The sequence below is a fragment of the Cyrtonyx montezumae genome, unplaced genomic scaffold (assembly GCF_038088225.1).
Source record: "Cyrtonyx montezumae isolate F1298 unplaced genomic scaffold, pur_monq_1.0 scaffold_48, whole genome shotgun sequence".
Taxonomy (NCBI): Eukaryota; Metazoa; Chordata; class Aves; order Galliformes; family Odontophoridae; genus Cyrtonyx; species Cyrtonyx montezumae.
In genome coordinates, this window is record NW_027072054.1 from 163,975 (window position 1) to 181,673 (window position 17,699).

A 17,699-nucleotide genomic window follows, 5' to 3' on the forward strand; every position below is an offset into this window, starting at 1 on the left:
CCCATGGCCGCTGCCATCTGTCTGCCCACACCGTCTGTGCTGAGCTATTTCTGCTGCCCTGTCGTGCTGGGTGAGAAGGAGGGAGGCCTGAAGATGCCCAGGCCGCTTTGTTGTTCGCTACGCAGCGGTCAGGGCCGCTCTGTGATGGACAGACGAGCAGCAGTAGGGGTACTGGCACATGAGCACAAAGTCACCTTGTCCTTTGGCTTTAGAGATCCCTGCTGTGGCCCTGAACTGGCTTTCCAGGTTTTTCTTTTTACTGTTAATTACTGAGGCAGAGGCACAAGCACACATGTACCCAGGAATAGTTTTTAACCTGGCTTGATTAATGCTGTCACGTTGTACATCTGAGTGTGAGCTCAGTGGGACTGTTGCTTTTGCTTAGTACCACAAGACACCTCAGTCTGGATTGCTGCATTACAGTACAAATAAAAAACAGAAACAAAACCACATCTGCATCATAAAAAGTGAGAATATGAGAATTCTAAATATTTACAGAGGAGGGCAGTGGGGAAACCACAAAAAATATTTACATAAAAATACATGAGCTTCTCGGCATATACATTTCAAACCAGTAAACACACACAAAAAAAAAAAAAAAAAAAGACATGATGTAAATTAGAATGAAGTGAACTCCAAAGGTAACCCACGACTTTCTGGGACATTTCTATCATGTGGCTCAGGGAAAGAAAAGCCAACACAACCCTGTCCTCCCCCCAACCCCCACAGCCCCACAGACCGGGCAAGGCCAGACTGCACACAAAGGTATTCTGCTGTACGGTTCCTTACACCAGACCATGCCTTCAGTATTGGGTTTCTGTAGCACCAGGTTTTGGGAAGATTCGCAAGCCTAAGCCACTGTAACAAAGGAAACTGAAACAATTTCTCATCTGTGTTTCCTACGACGCAATACATGGCTTCAGTCAGTGCCCTGGCCACGCAGTGCGGGATGGCAGAGTCCTGTCTGGGGTTAAAGAGGAACCGTGTGTTTTTGGGTTCGCTTTGGTTTTGTGTAGCTATTTACTGCACAGTCCTTACTGACCCCCTTGAAATGATGAGTGCAAAGTGAGGATCTCTGGGAAGACGCAGGCACAAAGTTGTGGGTGTTCTGTCTCTTCTGCATAAAGATTTCACCTGATAAGTCTCTTTTGAAGATCAGAAATGACTTTATAGGAGCTAGGTCCTCGTTCCTCAGAGGTCTCCTGCGGGTCATTCGCTGCTCCTGAGTGGAGCTGGAAATCCAGAGCTGGAATAGGCTACTGAGCCCTGACTCTTGCATTGCACGAGGGAGAACTCAGCTGAAAACTTAGGAAGTGGTGATTTAAGATGTAGACAGCTTGGGGCAAGTTTAGGGGTATTACTTATGATCATAGCTGCTCCTCATCTTGGCTGGAGATGAGGTTAGGCAATAAATCACATAATCTGAGCAGAACTGGCCTTGCAATTGATTGCTCTTTACTTGCCTTGCCATCCCCTGGCTCTCTCTCCCATTTCTCTGCTAGGATGCTGAGAACTGCGCTGCCAACTTAACCTTCCCAGTACTCCTGCTGTAACCCCTCTCACTGTGATGCACAATGCACTTTTTTTTCATATCGGTTATGATTTTTGGAAAGACATTTGGACTGACACTGTGAATCCATTAATGGACATGGAAAAACTTTCTAAGGACCATCAGCTTAACCACAGTGCAAGAGCAGAACTGCATAGTTGGCTATATGGCTTTGCGTGAGGTGGATGTGGGGATGACTGCTGAATCCTAGTAGTTCACCAAAACCAAAAGGTGCTCATCTGTACTTCTGTCTGGGAAAAGCTGGGACTTAACCTCACGGTCCAGCACTGTGTTAAGCTGTTCTCTGGCAGTGTGCAGCCCTGGAGCATGCACTGGTGTGGCTGGGCCAGGCTGTGATGCTGGGAGAAGTTTTCTGCTGTGTGCCTTGCTTTCAATAGAGACATTCCTGTCCTGAGGGAAGGCCATTTGTAGCACCCATCTTGGTAAAATAAATAATTTCAGTTTCCCTGAGGCAGTATGATTGTGAGCATGAGAGCTTGAGGATCTGGGCGATTTCACAGAAGAAGTGGTCCACAGCATTGCCCTGCTACAGTGCTATAGGAAATGTATTGGCAGTGTACAGCAAAGCATAGAGAACACCAGTGCCCCAGGCAGCTGCTGCCATGGTGGCACAAGCTCTGCTGCCCAGGAGAGTCCCGTAGTGCAGGGGCTTGCAGATGGCAACAAAGCAGTCATAGGCCATGACTGTGTGACGGCTGTGCTGATGAGGCCGTTGCCCAGGAGGGCAGCCAGGGAGATGCCCAGGAAGAGCCAGAAGTGCAGGAGCTGCAGCTGCCACGTGTCTGCCAACGCCAGCAGGAGGAACTCGCTGATGGAGCTGCTGTAGGGCATTTGGCACTTCTGGGTATTAGGACCTGTGGGCATGAGGACCTGTCCAAGGAGTATGAAAGTTAGAGACAGGTCTTTCCAAGGGGGAAATGTTCGTTGAGGTCAGTGATGTAAGCTACAGTTCATGACATTGAGTTTGCCATGAAGGCCTCTGCCTTTCTTCTCTCAAGGAAACAACCACATCCCTGTGAGGAATGTGTTGGTACTGTGGTCACAGATTTTCTTTTAGAATTTGTCAGTTGAAATCACTTCTAATGCAAAAGTACTTGTAGGCATCTGTACAACTGACACAAGAAATGTGTGGGTTGAAAATCAAAGTCTTAGGGATGCTTTTTCTCCTATGGTCTCATCCTACTCATGATGCCCAAAGGGTGCTCAGTGAAGTCAGAAATCCTGAGCACTTCTGCTGCACTCATTGTGAACGGTTCTGATTGAGACCTGGGAGGCAAAGAGATTCACTGCTGCTTAGTGCAGGATAAAGGGAGCTCGTGGGCTTGTTTCCAGTTGCTGTGAAATAGCACAGATTGGAGATGGAAGGCAAGTGCATTCACAAGTTACCTTCCAAAGAAGCCAGACCCTGCTGAGAGAAGAGGAACCGACTGCTCATCACACAATGCCCATCCTTTCTCAAGGGACGTGAGCAAGACCTCATCACTGCGCTTCTTAAAACAGACACCTAACGTCCATTTCACCAACCCCACAGCATTTCCATGCATATAGCATCACTCTGCTTCTTCCCTCGACTTTGTTCTTCAGGCTATGGGAAAGATTTGCATCCTGAAGGTCAGATCACAGCTCCGAAGGGCCTCAGGGAGATACATCATAACTCTCATTAAGGGAAAGCAAACTCTTTTCCAGCTTCCAGCTTTTCCAGCCTGAGTAGATGTTCCTATACTCTGAAAGAGCTCTGGCTGCAGAGGATCTAACAGCCGTGAGGGCTGTTTCTGGGTAAGGGCTTGCTTTGAAGAAGGTGTCCACGATAAAGGCAGTTATATGTTTTCTTCTGGGAAATTCTTCCTCTCAAAAGATTAAGCTATTACTTTTTTCTCATTCCCCGATCATATCTCTCATGCCTGCAGACTTTTCACCTGGAAAGTGTTTCCTCATCTTTTTCCTGTTTCAACATACAGACACCAGCTCAGATGCAATGCATTCCTATTTGTTGATCAGAACCCATCCTGTTAGCAGGCACTGTGTAGGTGCATGCTCATGTTTGCAAGAGAGAAAGGGAACATAAGAGAATCTCAATTGGTTCAGCAAGGAAAATACATGCTCATAAGAACAAGAGAGACTGAAAGCATTTTAGGACTCTCAGCTGTGTGCATGATATATGATGTTCTGTTTCTCACTTTACATCTTTACACTCCCCTAGAAGCAGAAAATAGAAAAAAAAAAACAGCAGAAAATCCCAGTATTGGTCTTCCTTGTGGAAATTCCCCTTTGGTGCAGTGTAGCTGTGAGCTCTTTGGCCCTGGGCAGCTCCCTGGGCAGGCTGAGTGCTGAGCCTGGCAGGCAACAGAGTCCCTACCCCGGCAAGCAGCCCCTTGGGGCACAGCATTGACCCTGCTCTGCATGACAGCCCTGGGCACCCGGCTGCACAGCCTGCAGCCGTCCTGGGACAAGTGTGGCTGGGCAAGGCTGGGATGCTGGGGGAAGTTTTCTGCTGTGTGCCTTGCTTTCATTAGAGACATTCTTCTCCTGAGGGAAGGCCATTTGTAGCACCCATCTTGGTGTATGGATGTGCACTTCTAGGAGCTGGTTTGGAAGGTGCTGAAAAATTTTGTTCCCAATGCTCAGCACGTGGTACAGCACGGGGAGCTGGAGATGGCAGGCTCGGGTGCTGAGAGCACTGTGAGGAACAGGAGTTGTCCAGGAATGGTGCTTGGTATCTACAGGGAGACAGTGGCTTTGCACAGGAAAATACAGAGGCATTTGCAATTGGTGGGAGCTGATTTCAGCCCCCTTGTATCAGAAGGATAGTCTTGATTAGATAAGGCCAAAGTGGAAGTTAGGAGAGGTGCTGGGGGCAGGAGGGGGGAGTTAAGGCTTTCATTTCATTACCTGAATCCCAAACAGCCTGAGCCAAACGCGTTGCCTCTCGTTCAGATGGAGACCTCAGCAACCTGAGGCAGTCTGTGCTCAGCACGGCAGGACTGCTCCTTGTCATGACAGATCCATCGTGCTCAGCCCAGACTGCCCTGCTCTCACACCGAGGGCTGGGGATGGCCCACAGCGTGGCTCACCGACTGCCTCCTTTCTGTGCATCTTTTTGCTTTTGTTTTCTTTCCTTAAAGGAAAATGTAACAAATAGCATTCCCGAATGAAGAAACCAACTCTTCTACCTGGTAATTCCTCATAACTTGGCTCACAGTGCTTTTTTTTTTATTATTATTTTTAACTCTTTTTTTCTGACTGCCAGACTTATGTCTGGAACATGTAACAACTCTTCTAGACAGAAGCTTAAAACAACAGCTTTGCACAATAACATAGGACCATAAGGTGCTGTTACTGAAACAGGCCCAGGCAAGGCTACAAGACTAAAAGAAGCTAAAGACAGGTCAGCTACTAGAAGCAGATCTTATTTATGATTCAAAGTAACCATGAAACCTCTGCTTAAATAAAAGAAACAACCCCACATCTGATGTAAGCACCCTTTAACTTTCACAGCTGTGTCCTAACTGCAGGACCTCCAGCTTTTTGTTCTTTAGCCACTCGGAACAGGAATAGCCTTGGTATTTATCAGTGAGCATTTATAAATCCTATATCTCTAGTATAGCTTGCAATCCCTGTCTAATGAAACGGATGTGCTTTATAAGGTGGGGTTGTAGTTAGTCCTGGGAAATCTGGGAGGCTGCATGGGGTGGGTGCCTGGCTTTTCTTACAGTACAGAAAGCTTTTAAATACTGAGGACAGTGGTATTGGTGTATTACAGAGTGCACTGGCCTTCTGTCCCTACTTCTAACTGAATGCTGCTATCAGCTACACTTGTGGTACAGGAGGGAATACTGTTTCACAGCGCACAGATAGCACACAACTATTCTGCATGTGCCACGACTTCGCAGGGATCCCCTTGCCAACACAGAACTGAAAGGTTACAGCGAGCTGTGTCCTGCGGCCTTCAGCTTAAGGTCAGTAGGAGCACTCGCTGCTCCAAAAGCTGCAGGACCTGGCCTGGGGCAGATAGCTGGCAGTGCAGCTCACTCAGACAAGCAGCCCTCAGGGCTGTGCTCTGATGCTGCAGCAGGGAAGCCCTCAGCTGGAGCAGAGGTTATTCCCTGTTGAAGAAACTTACAGTCTGCAGCCTGACATGCAATAGTATGTCCCAGATTTAGTGAACCCTCCAGGAAATGTGGCTTCCTTGCCTGCAGTGAGAGACTTACCTTGCCAAGGGCTGTGAGAATTGTTCCTGCGGTGAGCTCACAGCCTGCTTATGTGCCACACAGCCTGAAAGCTCTCTTCCTTCTCTTCTCTCCCCTTCACGGGCAGTTCAAGTCCCTAGCCCTGCTGTGTGCTGCACGAGTGCTGCTCCTGGGCACAGCTGTCTCTCTGCAGCACTGCCCACTCATAGAAGCTCCATGTGTCCCAGGTGCCCCACACAGCTCAGCAGCAGAGGATGTGATTTCTTCTTCCCAGTCATCTCCCCTGAGATGTCCTGGGGATTCCAGGGCTGACAGCTCCTGAAAGGCAGCGGGATCATCACTGCAATACATACTTTCAAGTCAGATCAGTTAGTCACCACATGTCCACTAGATTCCAGGAGCATGGTTGGACACTTCTGCACATGAGAGAAGCAGATGTCCAATCTGGAAACCTCTGCTCGTGGCATGTATGACAAAGGGGACAGATCAGGACAGGGAGGGGTTGGCTTCCCTTATACAGCCCAGTGATTCAGCTCAGGCAGTGCAGACATAACATTACACAATCATAGAATGGTTCAGGTTGGAGGGGATTTTACAGATCACCTAGATCTGGCCTCTAACCACAGGCAGATTTGTAAACCAAAGTGGAAGTTAGGAGAGGTGCTGGGGGCAGGAGGGGGGAGTTAAGGCTTTCATTTCATTACCTGAATCCCAAACAGCTTGAGCCAAACGCGTTGCCTCTTGTTCAGATGGAGACCTCAGCAACCTCAGGCAGTCTGTGCTCAGCACTGCAGGACTGCTCCTTGTCATGACAGATCCATCGTGCTCAGCCCAGACTGCCCTGCTCTCACACCGAGGGCTGGGGATGGCCCACAGCGTGGCTCACCGACTGCCTCCTTTCTGTGCATCTTTTTGCTTTGTTTGTCTTTTTAGGTCCCCTTCCTCTTGTTCTTCCTGATCAGGAAACCAGTAACAGGCACTGCTGGTCTCCTCTTTAAGCCATTTCCATCAGTTCACAGTAAGATCCTCTGCCCTCTCAAGGCAGAGCTCAGTGTGCTCTCACATACAGAGCAGTAGCCTATCCTTGTCTTCCTTGACCACCCCCTGTGAAGAGTCCTTATCCCTCTTTTTCATCGCTTCACAGGTGGGAACCATCCTGCCATGTTTCTGTGATCCCAGAAGATTCTAGGTCTGCAAATGCAAAAAGATTTCTAGCTCAAGGAGTTCATAGTTTTGGTGTTCTCCTTAGTGTAAAGACACTTTAGAAAGCTTTCCATTCGCAAAGCATCACTGGATATACCCTGGCTGGATCCTGTGTCTACACAATGGTAGTGGTGCTCAGAAGGGGGCACACGGGCAATAGAGCCATTGTGGGGCTTATAATGCGGTATAACTCAGCATGCTCCAAGGGGACAGGTGAAAAATGATACTCTCAGGTGTCCTAAAATCAGAGCTCTGGTGTCATTTAGGATGGCCAAGAATACTCCCATTCACATTTGGCTCCCAGCTAATGCTCAGAAAGGAGGTGGCTATCTCTGAGGTTGTTTACCAGAGCTTGCAGGCAGTGTTGCCCACATCTAGGAGCACCCCAGGCACCTTGTTCATCAGCAATTGTCTGTAAGTGAGCAAGTGCCTCTTCTGAAATTTTTGCACATGGATGGTGGTGAGGCTCTGGAACAGACTGCCCAAGGAGGTGGTGGATGCCCCAACCATGGAGGCATTCAAGGCCATATTGGATGGGTTGTTGGACAACATGATCTGGGGGTTGGCAACGCTACCCACGGCAGGGGGGTTGGGAGTGAGTGACTTTAATGTCCCTTCCAACCTAAGCCATTCTACCTCTCCATTATGTGTGATTCTGTGATCATCCAGCAGCCTTTCAGAAGCTGTTGGCCATGGAGACTCATGGACATCTCCAGAGAGATGGGGAGAAGAAAATCACATCCTCTCCCGCTGAGTTGGGCTGGTCCCCTGGGACACAAGGAGCTCATACAAGCGGGCAGAGCTGAAGAGAAACAGCTGTGCCCGGGAGCAGTTTCTGTGCACCACGTATTAATGCTGGGGGCATGATCTGCAGGTGACAGAGGGAGAAGAGAGAGAGGAGAGGGAACTTACAGGATGTGTGGGATGTGAGCAGGCTGTGAGCTCACTGGAGCAGCATTACTCATGGCATTTAACACTGTAATTCAAGTAAGTAAGTCAGTAAAGCAAAACTAATTGCACATCTACCTGGCTGCCCTCCTGGGCAACAGCCTCATCAGCACTGCCGTAGCCTGCGACCAGCGCCTGCACACCCCCATGGACTTCTTCCTCCTCAACCTCGTCCTCCTCGACCTGGGCTGCATCTCCACCACTCTCCCCAAAGCCATGGCCAATGCCCTCTGGGACACCAGGGCCATCTCCTTCGCAGGATGTGCTGCACAGGTATTTTTCTTTTTGTTTTTGTTTTCAGCAGAGTATTCCCTTCTCACAGTCATGGCCTATGACTGCTTTGTTGCCATCTGCAAGCCCCTGCACTACGGGACCCTCCTGGGCAGCAGAGCTTGTGCCACCATGGCTGCAGCTGTCTGAGGCACTGGGTTTTTATTTTCTCTGCTACACACTGCCAATACATTTTCTATACCACTTTGCCTGGGCAATGTTCTGGACCAGTTTTCTTGTCTGAAATTCCACAGATCCTCAAGCTCTCATGCTCGCAATCAGACTACCTCAGGGAAACTGGATTTACTGTGGTAAGTGTTCTTGCCGTATTTGGGTGCTTTGTATTCATAGTGCTGTCCTACGTGCACATTTTCAGGGCCGCGCTGAGGATGCCCTCTTAGCAAGGCCGGCAAAAAGCCTTCTCCATGTGCCTCCCTCACCTGGCCGTGGTTTCCCTGTTTGTGGACACGGACTTCTTTGCCTACCTGAATCCCCCTTCCCTGTTCTCCCCATCCCTGAACCTGGTGGTGTCATTTTTGTACTCAGTAGCGCCTCCAACACTGAACCCCCTCATCTACATCATGAGGAACCAGGAACTCAAGGATGCAGTGGGGAAAATGATGGCAAGGACACATTTCAGCAGGGATTAACTTCTCAACTTTCTCTACAACTGACTCACTGTTGTTCCTGTAGCAGGCTCATATTACGCATTTTCACTTTTAAAATGCTTATTTATTTCTATTGATACATTTTTTTTTCTGTTCATATATATGGGTGAGTGCACAATTAATATTATTGGTTATTATGTTCCTAAACATGCGTTTGGATTCTGCCTGCTTCTACTGAGGCTGCTCTCTATCTCCTGAAGCCCATATGAATTCTGGGTCAGTGCTGACTCTCACACAGCCTCTGTTCTTATCTCTGTATCTTTAGAGAAATGAGATGCCAGCAGGCACTGTGGAGATGATACAGGCTGGATTAGCAAAAGGGATGCACGTTTTAGCCTACGGACCAATATATTAGTTCATCAAAAGGAATCCAATTGTGCTCATCCTGAAACTTTTTCTTGGGTTGCTCTGGTTTCGCTTAGGATGGCCAAGAATACTCCCATTTAATCTCTGTCGAAACCGGGTAGACGTCACCGCAGACCGCAAGCCTCCCCAGCAGCGCCCTCTTGATGCCTCCTCGGATCGCTCAGCTCCGTCGGAGTAGGGTAAACGTGGCCGAACATTGCACGACGACCCTGGGGCGCCCTCTAGGCGCCTCCGCTTAGCACGCTCAGCTCCGTCGAAACCGGGTAGACGTGGCCGAAGATCGCACGGCGCCCCGGCTGCCACCTCCGTCTGCTGCCGCCGCCTCTCGCGACGAGCGACCGGGTCGTCCGTAGCTGGGAAGACGTGTCCGGCGTTCCCTAGCGGCACCGTCATCGAGACACGGACGCCACCGTTAGAGATGCGCGAGACGGTTGTTGTGTAGGCCCGGACGGCTTTTCGAGACGTAACAAGCAGTGAGCTCTCCCCGCTGTTGTTAGGGATGCGCGAGACGGATGTAGCCGGGTAGACGTGTACGGCATTTTTAAAACACGCGCTGTGATTTCTCGCCACCTAGAAGCGCGTGTTTCTCACCCCTGGCTGGGGGGCAGGGGCTATTGTGGCTGGTAGGTACCTCGCTCAGTTCTGAAGGAGTACCGTTCAGACAGGAGGATGTCTTGCTTGGACTGGAGGGTGTCTCTTTCAGGTTGGAGGATGTCCATGTTGGATTGGAGAGCTTCTTGTTGAGACTAGAGGGCAACTCACTTGGTCTGGAGGGAGTCTAAATTGGACTGGAGAGTCTGATTGTCTTAGGTTCATAGGTTCATAAGGTTGGAAGGGACCTACAAGATCATCTAGTCCAACCATCCTCCTTTCACTGTCCCTACCCAAGTACTAAATCAAATCCCTTAGCACCTCATCTAAACGCTTCTTGAACAGCACTAGGGATGGTGCCTCAACCACCTCCCTAGGCAGGCCATTCCAGTGCCTGACCACTCTTTCAGAAAAAAAATGTTTCCTCAGGTCTAATCTAAATCTTCCCTAGCACAACTTCTGGCCATTCCCTCTCGTCCTGTCATTATTTATCAGGGAGAAGAGGCCCACCCCCTCCTCACCACAACCCCCCTTCAGGAAGTGGTAGAGTGCAATAAGGTCTCCTCTGAGCCTCCTTTTCTCCAGACTAAACAATCCCAGCTCCCTCAGCCGCTCCTCATAAGACTTGTGCTCCAGACCCCTCCCCAGTTTTGTTGCCCTTCTCTGAACACGCTCCAGGGCCTCAATGTCCTTCTTGTAGTGAGGGGCCCAAAACTGAACACAGTACTCGAGGTGCGGCCGTACCAGAGCTGAGTACAGGGGGATGATCACCTCCCTGCTCCTGCTGGCTACACTATTTCTAATACAGGCAAGAAATAGTTAACTAATCAGCTAAATGACTCTCTTTCTGGATCGGGAGATTGTCCCTTTCAGCTCGGAGACTCTCTCGCTCTATTTCAAAAACTCGATGCCTCTCTGGGTAGTACTGAATAAGGCCCGGTAAGCATAAGCCAGACCCCAAACACTTTGGGCCTCCTCAGATCTGTTTGAGCCGCAACATCCCTGTCTCAAATATCTGCTTAAGTTCTCAGGATCTTGCAGGTGTTCAGGAGAAAAGTTCTATGACACCGGTGATGCCCATTTCTCTAAAGTCTCTCTTAAATCTCTCCAAACTCCCTGCCAGTCAGTATTCTCTGGCTCTGAGGAAGGCTTTCTCAAAGTATTATAAATACAGATACTGATGAAGAGTACGTTCAGGGAGACTGACACCACAATCATTACGAGCATTGGATGAGCATCCAGAAAACTCATAATGAATTCAAAGCAGAGGCCAGGAGTCTGTTTAAAAATCACAAGTTCCATAGAGTTAGCAACTTCATCTGGAGTTACTCCCTCCAAAAGCCAGGGATACAAAAGCCAGGTAGGTATGTCCATCAGTGTTTTTAGTTTATCATATAGAGACCAAGCTCCATGGATCAGACTGGCAAAGTTAATTAAGTCCCGGTACGTTCTGAGCATAACAAGTTAAAAAAATGATGAAATGATGTCCCTTTAAGAAAAGTTGATAAAGAAAGCATTTTTTTCCTTTTTTTTTTTTATTTTTTACTAAAACTTTCTTAAACTTTACTAAGAACCCGCCGCTGTTAGGGCAGCACGAGAGTTTCGCCCGATTCCGGGCACATTTGGCCGGAGACTGCAAGCCACCCGTCTGCGCCATCTCCAAGCCGCCCAGGAGCGCTCGACTCCGTCGCAATCGAAAGACGTGGCAGGCGACGGCAAGCCGCCCCGGCAGCGCTCACTAGACGCATCCTCATTTCGCTCAGCTCCGTCGGAGCTCGGTAGACGTGGCCGAACATTGCAAGACGACCTCGGAGCGCCCTCTAGGCGCCTCCGTTTGGCACGCCCAACTGCGTCGGAACCGGGTAGACGTGGCCGGAGATCGCACGGCGCCCTCGCAGCCTCCTCTGTCCGCCGCCGCCGCCGTTCGCGACGAGCGACCGGATCGGCCTTAGCAGGGAAGACGCGTCCGGCGTTCCCTAGCGGCACCGGCATGGAGCACCGGACACAAACGTTTTAGACGGCTTTAGCAGGGTAGACCTGGCTGGAGTTTCCGAAACGCACAGGCAGCGAGCTCTCGCCGCAGCCGTTCCCGTTAGCGCGTTACGGCTGTTGCCGGGTAGACGTGGCCGGACATTGCACGATGAAATCGTAGCGCCCTCAAGGCGCCTCCTATTGCCACACCAACTACGCCGAAACCGGGTAGTCGTGGCCGGAGATGGCAAGCAGAACCGGTGGCGCCCTCTTTCCGCCTCTTCGGATCGCTCAGCTCAGTCAGAACCGGGTAGATTTGGCCGAGGATCGCCAGGTGCCCCAGCGCCACCTCCGTCGCCGCCGCTCGAGACAAGCGATTGGATCGGCTGTAGCCAGGAAGACGTGGCCTGCGTTTTTAAAACACACGTGCTGTGATCTCTCGCCGCCGCCGTTCGGGAAGCGCAAGAGGTTTGCCCGATTCCGGGCACACTTGCCTGGAGTCGGCAAGCCAACCGGCTGCGCCCATCTCCAATCCGCCGCGGAGCGCTCGACTCCGTCGGAACCGGGTAGACGTGGCAGGCGATGGCAAGCCGCCCTAGCAGCGCCCTCTAGACGCCTCCTCGGATCGCTCAGATCCGTCGGAGAAGGGTAGACGTGGCCAGACATTGCACGACTCCCTTGAAGGGCCCTCTAGGCGCTTCGGCTTGGCACGCCCTACTACGTCGAAACCGGGTAGACGTGGCCGCAAATCGCACGGCGCTTGGCTGCCACCCTCGTCCGCCGCCGCTGGCGACGAGCGACCGGATCGGCTGTAGCCGGGAAGATGTGGCCGGCGTTCACAAGCGGCACCAGCATCGAGCACTGGACGCCAACGTTCGAGACTCGCGAGACGGCATTAGCTGGGTAGACCTGGCCGGCATTTCGAGAAGCAATGGGCAGCGGGCTCTCGCCGCCGCCGTTCGGGAAGCGCGGAACGGCTGTAGCTGCGTAAACGTGGCCGGCATTTTAATATTTTATAATTATAAATCTTAAATTATAAATTAAAGCTGCTGCCGCTGTGCCATGACATACCCCCCCCAGTTACCCCCCACCCTTGTGCTGAAAGGCGCTATGGAGGGACCCAGGCAGAGCAGGTGGATGGGCTGAGGCAAAGCCATACGTGCTTGAAAGGGGGGCCAAGTGGCAGGCACTCGGGGTCGGTCACGGCCACCTCAGGCCACCACATGGGCTCGGGGAGGAGAGGGCGGAAAAGCACCTGACAGGGCAAAACCTCGGCGTGCCAGCTGACAGCTGTCCGAGCAGGAGCCAGCAGCGTGCCCAGGCAGCCAAGCAGGGTCTATGGGACCCTATGGGGCTCTACGGTGCACAGTGTTATCTCTATGGTCCTCTGTGGGTCCCTATGGTGCACTAAGGGGCCTCTGTAAGGCTCTATGGGTCCCAGTGTGTCTCTGTGGGGCCTCTATGGGGGCTCAGTGGACTGCTAAGGGGTCTCTGAGGTGCTATATGTGTTTTCATGGGGCACTATGGGGTTTTAATGGGATCTTCATGTGACACGTTTTTTGGGGGGGGAGAACTCTATAGGGATGCGTGAAGCATCTGTGGGGTGGATGTGGGGAAGGATCTGGGGCGGCTCTGGTTCAAGTATGGGGCACAGGTGATACGGTGCTGATGTGGGACCCTGCACTGAATCTATGGGGGAAACAGTGGGGCACTGACAAACCCCATGGGGCAGCCATGGGGCTGGTGGTATCTGCCTTGCCCCTCTGCCCTGCATCTCTGCCCCACCCCACTGTCTTACAAAAAAGAAGAAAACCAACATCCCCAAAACAACCAAAGGAAGGGCAGCCCAAAGGAAGGACAGCAGGCCAGGGCGGCTCCACAGTGTGGGGGATAGGGAGCAAGGTGGAAAAACCCCACGGCTCCCTCAAGTGAGCAAAATCCCGGTGGGTAGAAGGAAGGACTGATGAGCAGCTGAGAAGACGATTGATCTCAGGGAAGGAAGGAAGGTAGGGAGGAAGAATATGGGGGAGGAAAAAATCAAAAGCAATTGGCCGGTGGATCCAGGGTGGAGGTTCAGAAAAAGCTGGCTGCCGAGTCTGGCTGGAGTGTTGGGACTGGGAGAAAAAAAAAAAGAAAGAAACGTGGTTTAGGTGCACAATACAAATGTACGTACGTACATACATACCTAAATACGTATATAAGTTATATACAAATAAAGAGGCAGCCCTCCCGACAAACCACTCCCTCCCCAGTGAAAAAAAAAAAAACGGCCAGAAATTGAAAAAAAAAAAAGATAAATACGAGGAAAAAAAAATTAAAAAGATAAAAGTGTATTATTATCTTAAGACAAAAACCCCAAGAAAGCATTCATAATTCAAAAATTAATTCAATAATTAATCATTTTAATTTAAAAAAAAAATCAAACCGCCTTTCACCACCACCACCATCCCCTTCCCCCCCATAAAACCCACTGAAACACTTAAAATAAAAGTAATAAAAAGTTCGGTAAAAACATGACACAGACCTCGGGCAGGGTGGATCTGTGGGAGGTAGGGTTGGATGGGGGGGAGGGAGGGAGGGAGGCAGAGGGAGAGAGACGCCGAGCCCAGCCTGGCCGCCTCATCACGTGTACCCCGCTGAAGAAGGAATCTCCGGCCGGACAAAAATAAATAAGAAGTAAAAATAAAAACAATCACGAATAAATTAAAAACAAAAAACAAAAACAAAAAAAAAAACGGGGCCGAGGGGACTGGGAGGGGGAAGCGAGCGGGCCGACAGGTCTACCCGTCTGCCCGCGGCCCGCCAGCCAGCCCGCCCTCGTGGAAGGCGCTGCAGCGGTGGGCGGGGAGAAGGATGGGGGGAGGGGGCGCGATCGCAGTGACATAAATAGTTAAATATATACATATAGGAAAAAAAATAATCGAACGATGTTATATTTTTGTAATTAAAAAATCTACTTTCGAGAGACAAATATGAAAAAGATAATTTCAACAGATGGAAAAGAAATTAAAAATAATTTCAAAAAAATAAATATTTTTGTGAAACAAACGAATAAAAAAATGAAAAAAATATACATTTCTTGGGAAATAAATTTTAAAAATGAAGAAAACAATAAAAGGTGAGAATACATAAGTTTTATTTTAAAAAAGGTTTTGTGAAAATAGATTTGAAAATGGAAAAAATCATTTAAATTGTGGAAAATATATAAATAAAAAGGAATAAAATTATTGCAAAAAAAGCAATTTAAAAACAGTCACGAAATAAAAATAATTTGAAAGATATTTCGTGAAATAAATACATAAACATAAATATGTAATTAGAAATGGAAAAGTAAATAATTACAAAATTGAACAATGAGAAAAAATAAATTGTGAACTAAATAATGAAAAAACAATTAAAAAGAACTACAATAAAATAAAATTGATTAAAGATTTGAATATATATATTTGGATTTAAATAAATGATAACTAATTAAAAAATAAAAATTTTAAAACAAATACAATTAAAAACGGTTGAAAAGTAAATAATTAAGAAAGAGAATAATTAAAAAAAATTAAATATTTTGAGATAAAGAACACAACTAAAAAAATACAAAAATAATTTTCTTTTTCAGAAATAATGATGAAAAGTGAAAAATTAAATGATAACTAAATATTTTCAAAGAATTTTTTTGAAATTTTGTGAAAGAATAAAAAAAAATTAAAAAGAGCAAAAAGCAAATAAATAAGAATTTGAATGATGAAAAATTATATATATATATATATATTTCGAAATAAATAAATAAATGAATGAATAAATGCTGCCGCAAAAAAGTTAAAGAAATAATGAAATGTTAGGTGGAAAAAAAAAAATACGCTGCAGCCCTGGGGACGGGAGGGGGAAGCGAGCCGGCCCACAGCTCTACCCGTCTGCTCATGGCCGGCCAGGCAGGCAGCTCTCGTGGCAGACGCCGCAAGTGGGGGGCGGGGGCTCTGGAAGAGATTAGATGGTAGATAGACAGACAGACAGATGGACAAGGAAAGAAGAAAGGAAAAAGGAAAGGAGAAGGGGAATTGAAAGGGGCGGGGAAGGGAAAGAAAGAAAAAAGTCGGCCAGGTCAACCCCCTGGCTCGGGGCAGAAAAGGCCGCCGGGAAGCTCGGCCCGCCAGGTCTACCCCCAGCTGTGCCGGAGGGAAGGAAGCGGTGCACCCCGCCGGTTCGGCCGCCCGACCTCCCCCTTCACGCCGCGCGGCGCGAGATCTGAGGCTGCAGCGGGAGACGAACCCCAAGGAAGGGGGCGCGCCCGGAGACGGGATGCGGGACGCCTCACGCCGGCGAGACCGGGGGCGGACGCCGCCCGGCGGGCTCGAGAGGCCGGGGGGGAGGCGCGCCACCGCGTCTCCTCTCACACCCCGCGCCCTTTCCCGCCGGCCGGCCGACCGCCCCCCGGCCCCGCGCCCTCGCGGAACGCGCCGCGGGCAGCCCGAGTCTTTAAACCTCCGCCCGGCTCTTCGGCCGGGGTGGTGGTGGGGGGGGAAAGGGAACGCGGCCAGGGGCCGGTCCCGCCCCCACACCAACCCCCCCTCCCCTCCCCTCCCCACCCCCCCTCGACGCGCAGGTCGACGCATGGAAACCTTTTCAAGAGCTAGGCTACGTTTGCCACCTGTTTAAAGTAGAGGTAAGGAAAATAATCATAACCCTTGAAATCTTCTTCAAAAAAGTATTTTCATTGACATTTACTATTGTATTTCCATCAATAAACTCGCAGTGAAACTTAACTTCTAATCACGTCTTCACAATGATATTATAAACTCACAGCAGAACATGGAAATTCAATTAATGAGTTCAGAAAACAGTATGTATTAAAGAAGAACAAGTACAGAATGGGGAAAGTTATGAAAGTATTTGAGTATTTCTACTTTGTGTTCTGGAGTCTTTCACAACTTGACAGAAAGCTTTGTGAACATGCATTAATCCCACACCATTAATCTCTTGCTATTCAATACATATTGCAAGGCTTAAAAGAGGAAAGAAAAAACATCATAGAATTAGATTATACTGAGTTGGAAGGGATCTACGGGAATCTGAGTCCAGCTGCACAGATGACCATCCAAAAATCAAACCAACTGCCTGAGAACACAGCCCAAGCAATTACTATTCTAAAATAATTACGTCTGTTTACGAGTTCAATCAAGTCAAATTGGCATGTGCTACCAGGTGTACCATAGTCTATAAAAGAAGCAAAAATTAAGAGGACACTGGTGGAGGTGTGCACATAGCCTAGACTGGCTGAAGGCTGACAAGTATAGAGAATCCAAACCTCTACTTCAAAGCCAGCAGCCAGCCCCAGAACCTTCTAAATCTTAGATCTCTTCAATTAAGTCGAGCATCAGCCCATCAATTCAGCAGTAGTATTTCAAAACACATCAGCTACTGTTTTACCTTCCCATAATGCTTACAGAATTTAGGTGCCCACCGTCCTACAGAAACCACTACTGCAAAAGGACAAGACATGGTGTTCATAAAGAAAAGCACAGACGGTCTTACTTTGTGATAGACAAAAAGCCTAATGGTGCTCCAACTTGAGAATTACTTACATTAATTACTCATTCAATCAGACATTCACACATAACATCTAAGACTTCAAGAATATTAAACTGAAAAGGCTTTATTAAATAATTTCTCTACTCCCATTTACTCAAGTTTCATGCATTTTTTTTCTTGTTTTATTTTTTGTTATACTAAATCCTGCTGTTTGATCACGCTCTCACCAGGAGGAAAACAAAAAACAAACAAACAAAAAAAAAGAAAAAAAAGAAAAGCTGCCTGGTAGTCAACTTTGGCCACCTGGAAAGGAGGAAGCAGCAGCCAGATACAATTTTGCATCATAAATGACTGCCCATATGTTCAAGTACTCTCACAACCAGGCTCCTAAAATATTTAGCA

At 48.7% G+C, this 17,699-nt stretch overlaps 1 pseudogene; it reads left to right on the top strand.

Moving 5' to 3' along the window:
- The first annotated feature begins 8,268 nt into the window (after nucleotides 1-8,268).
- On the top strand, nucleotides 8,269-9,654 carry LOC136055785 (olfactory receptor 14J1-like; annotated as a pseudogene).
- Nucleotides 9,655-17,699: the final 8,045 nt, after the last annotated feature.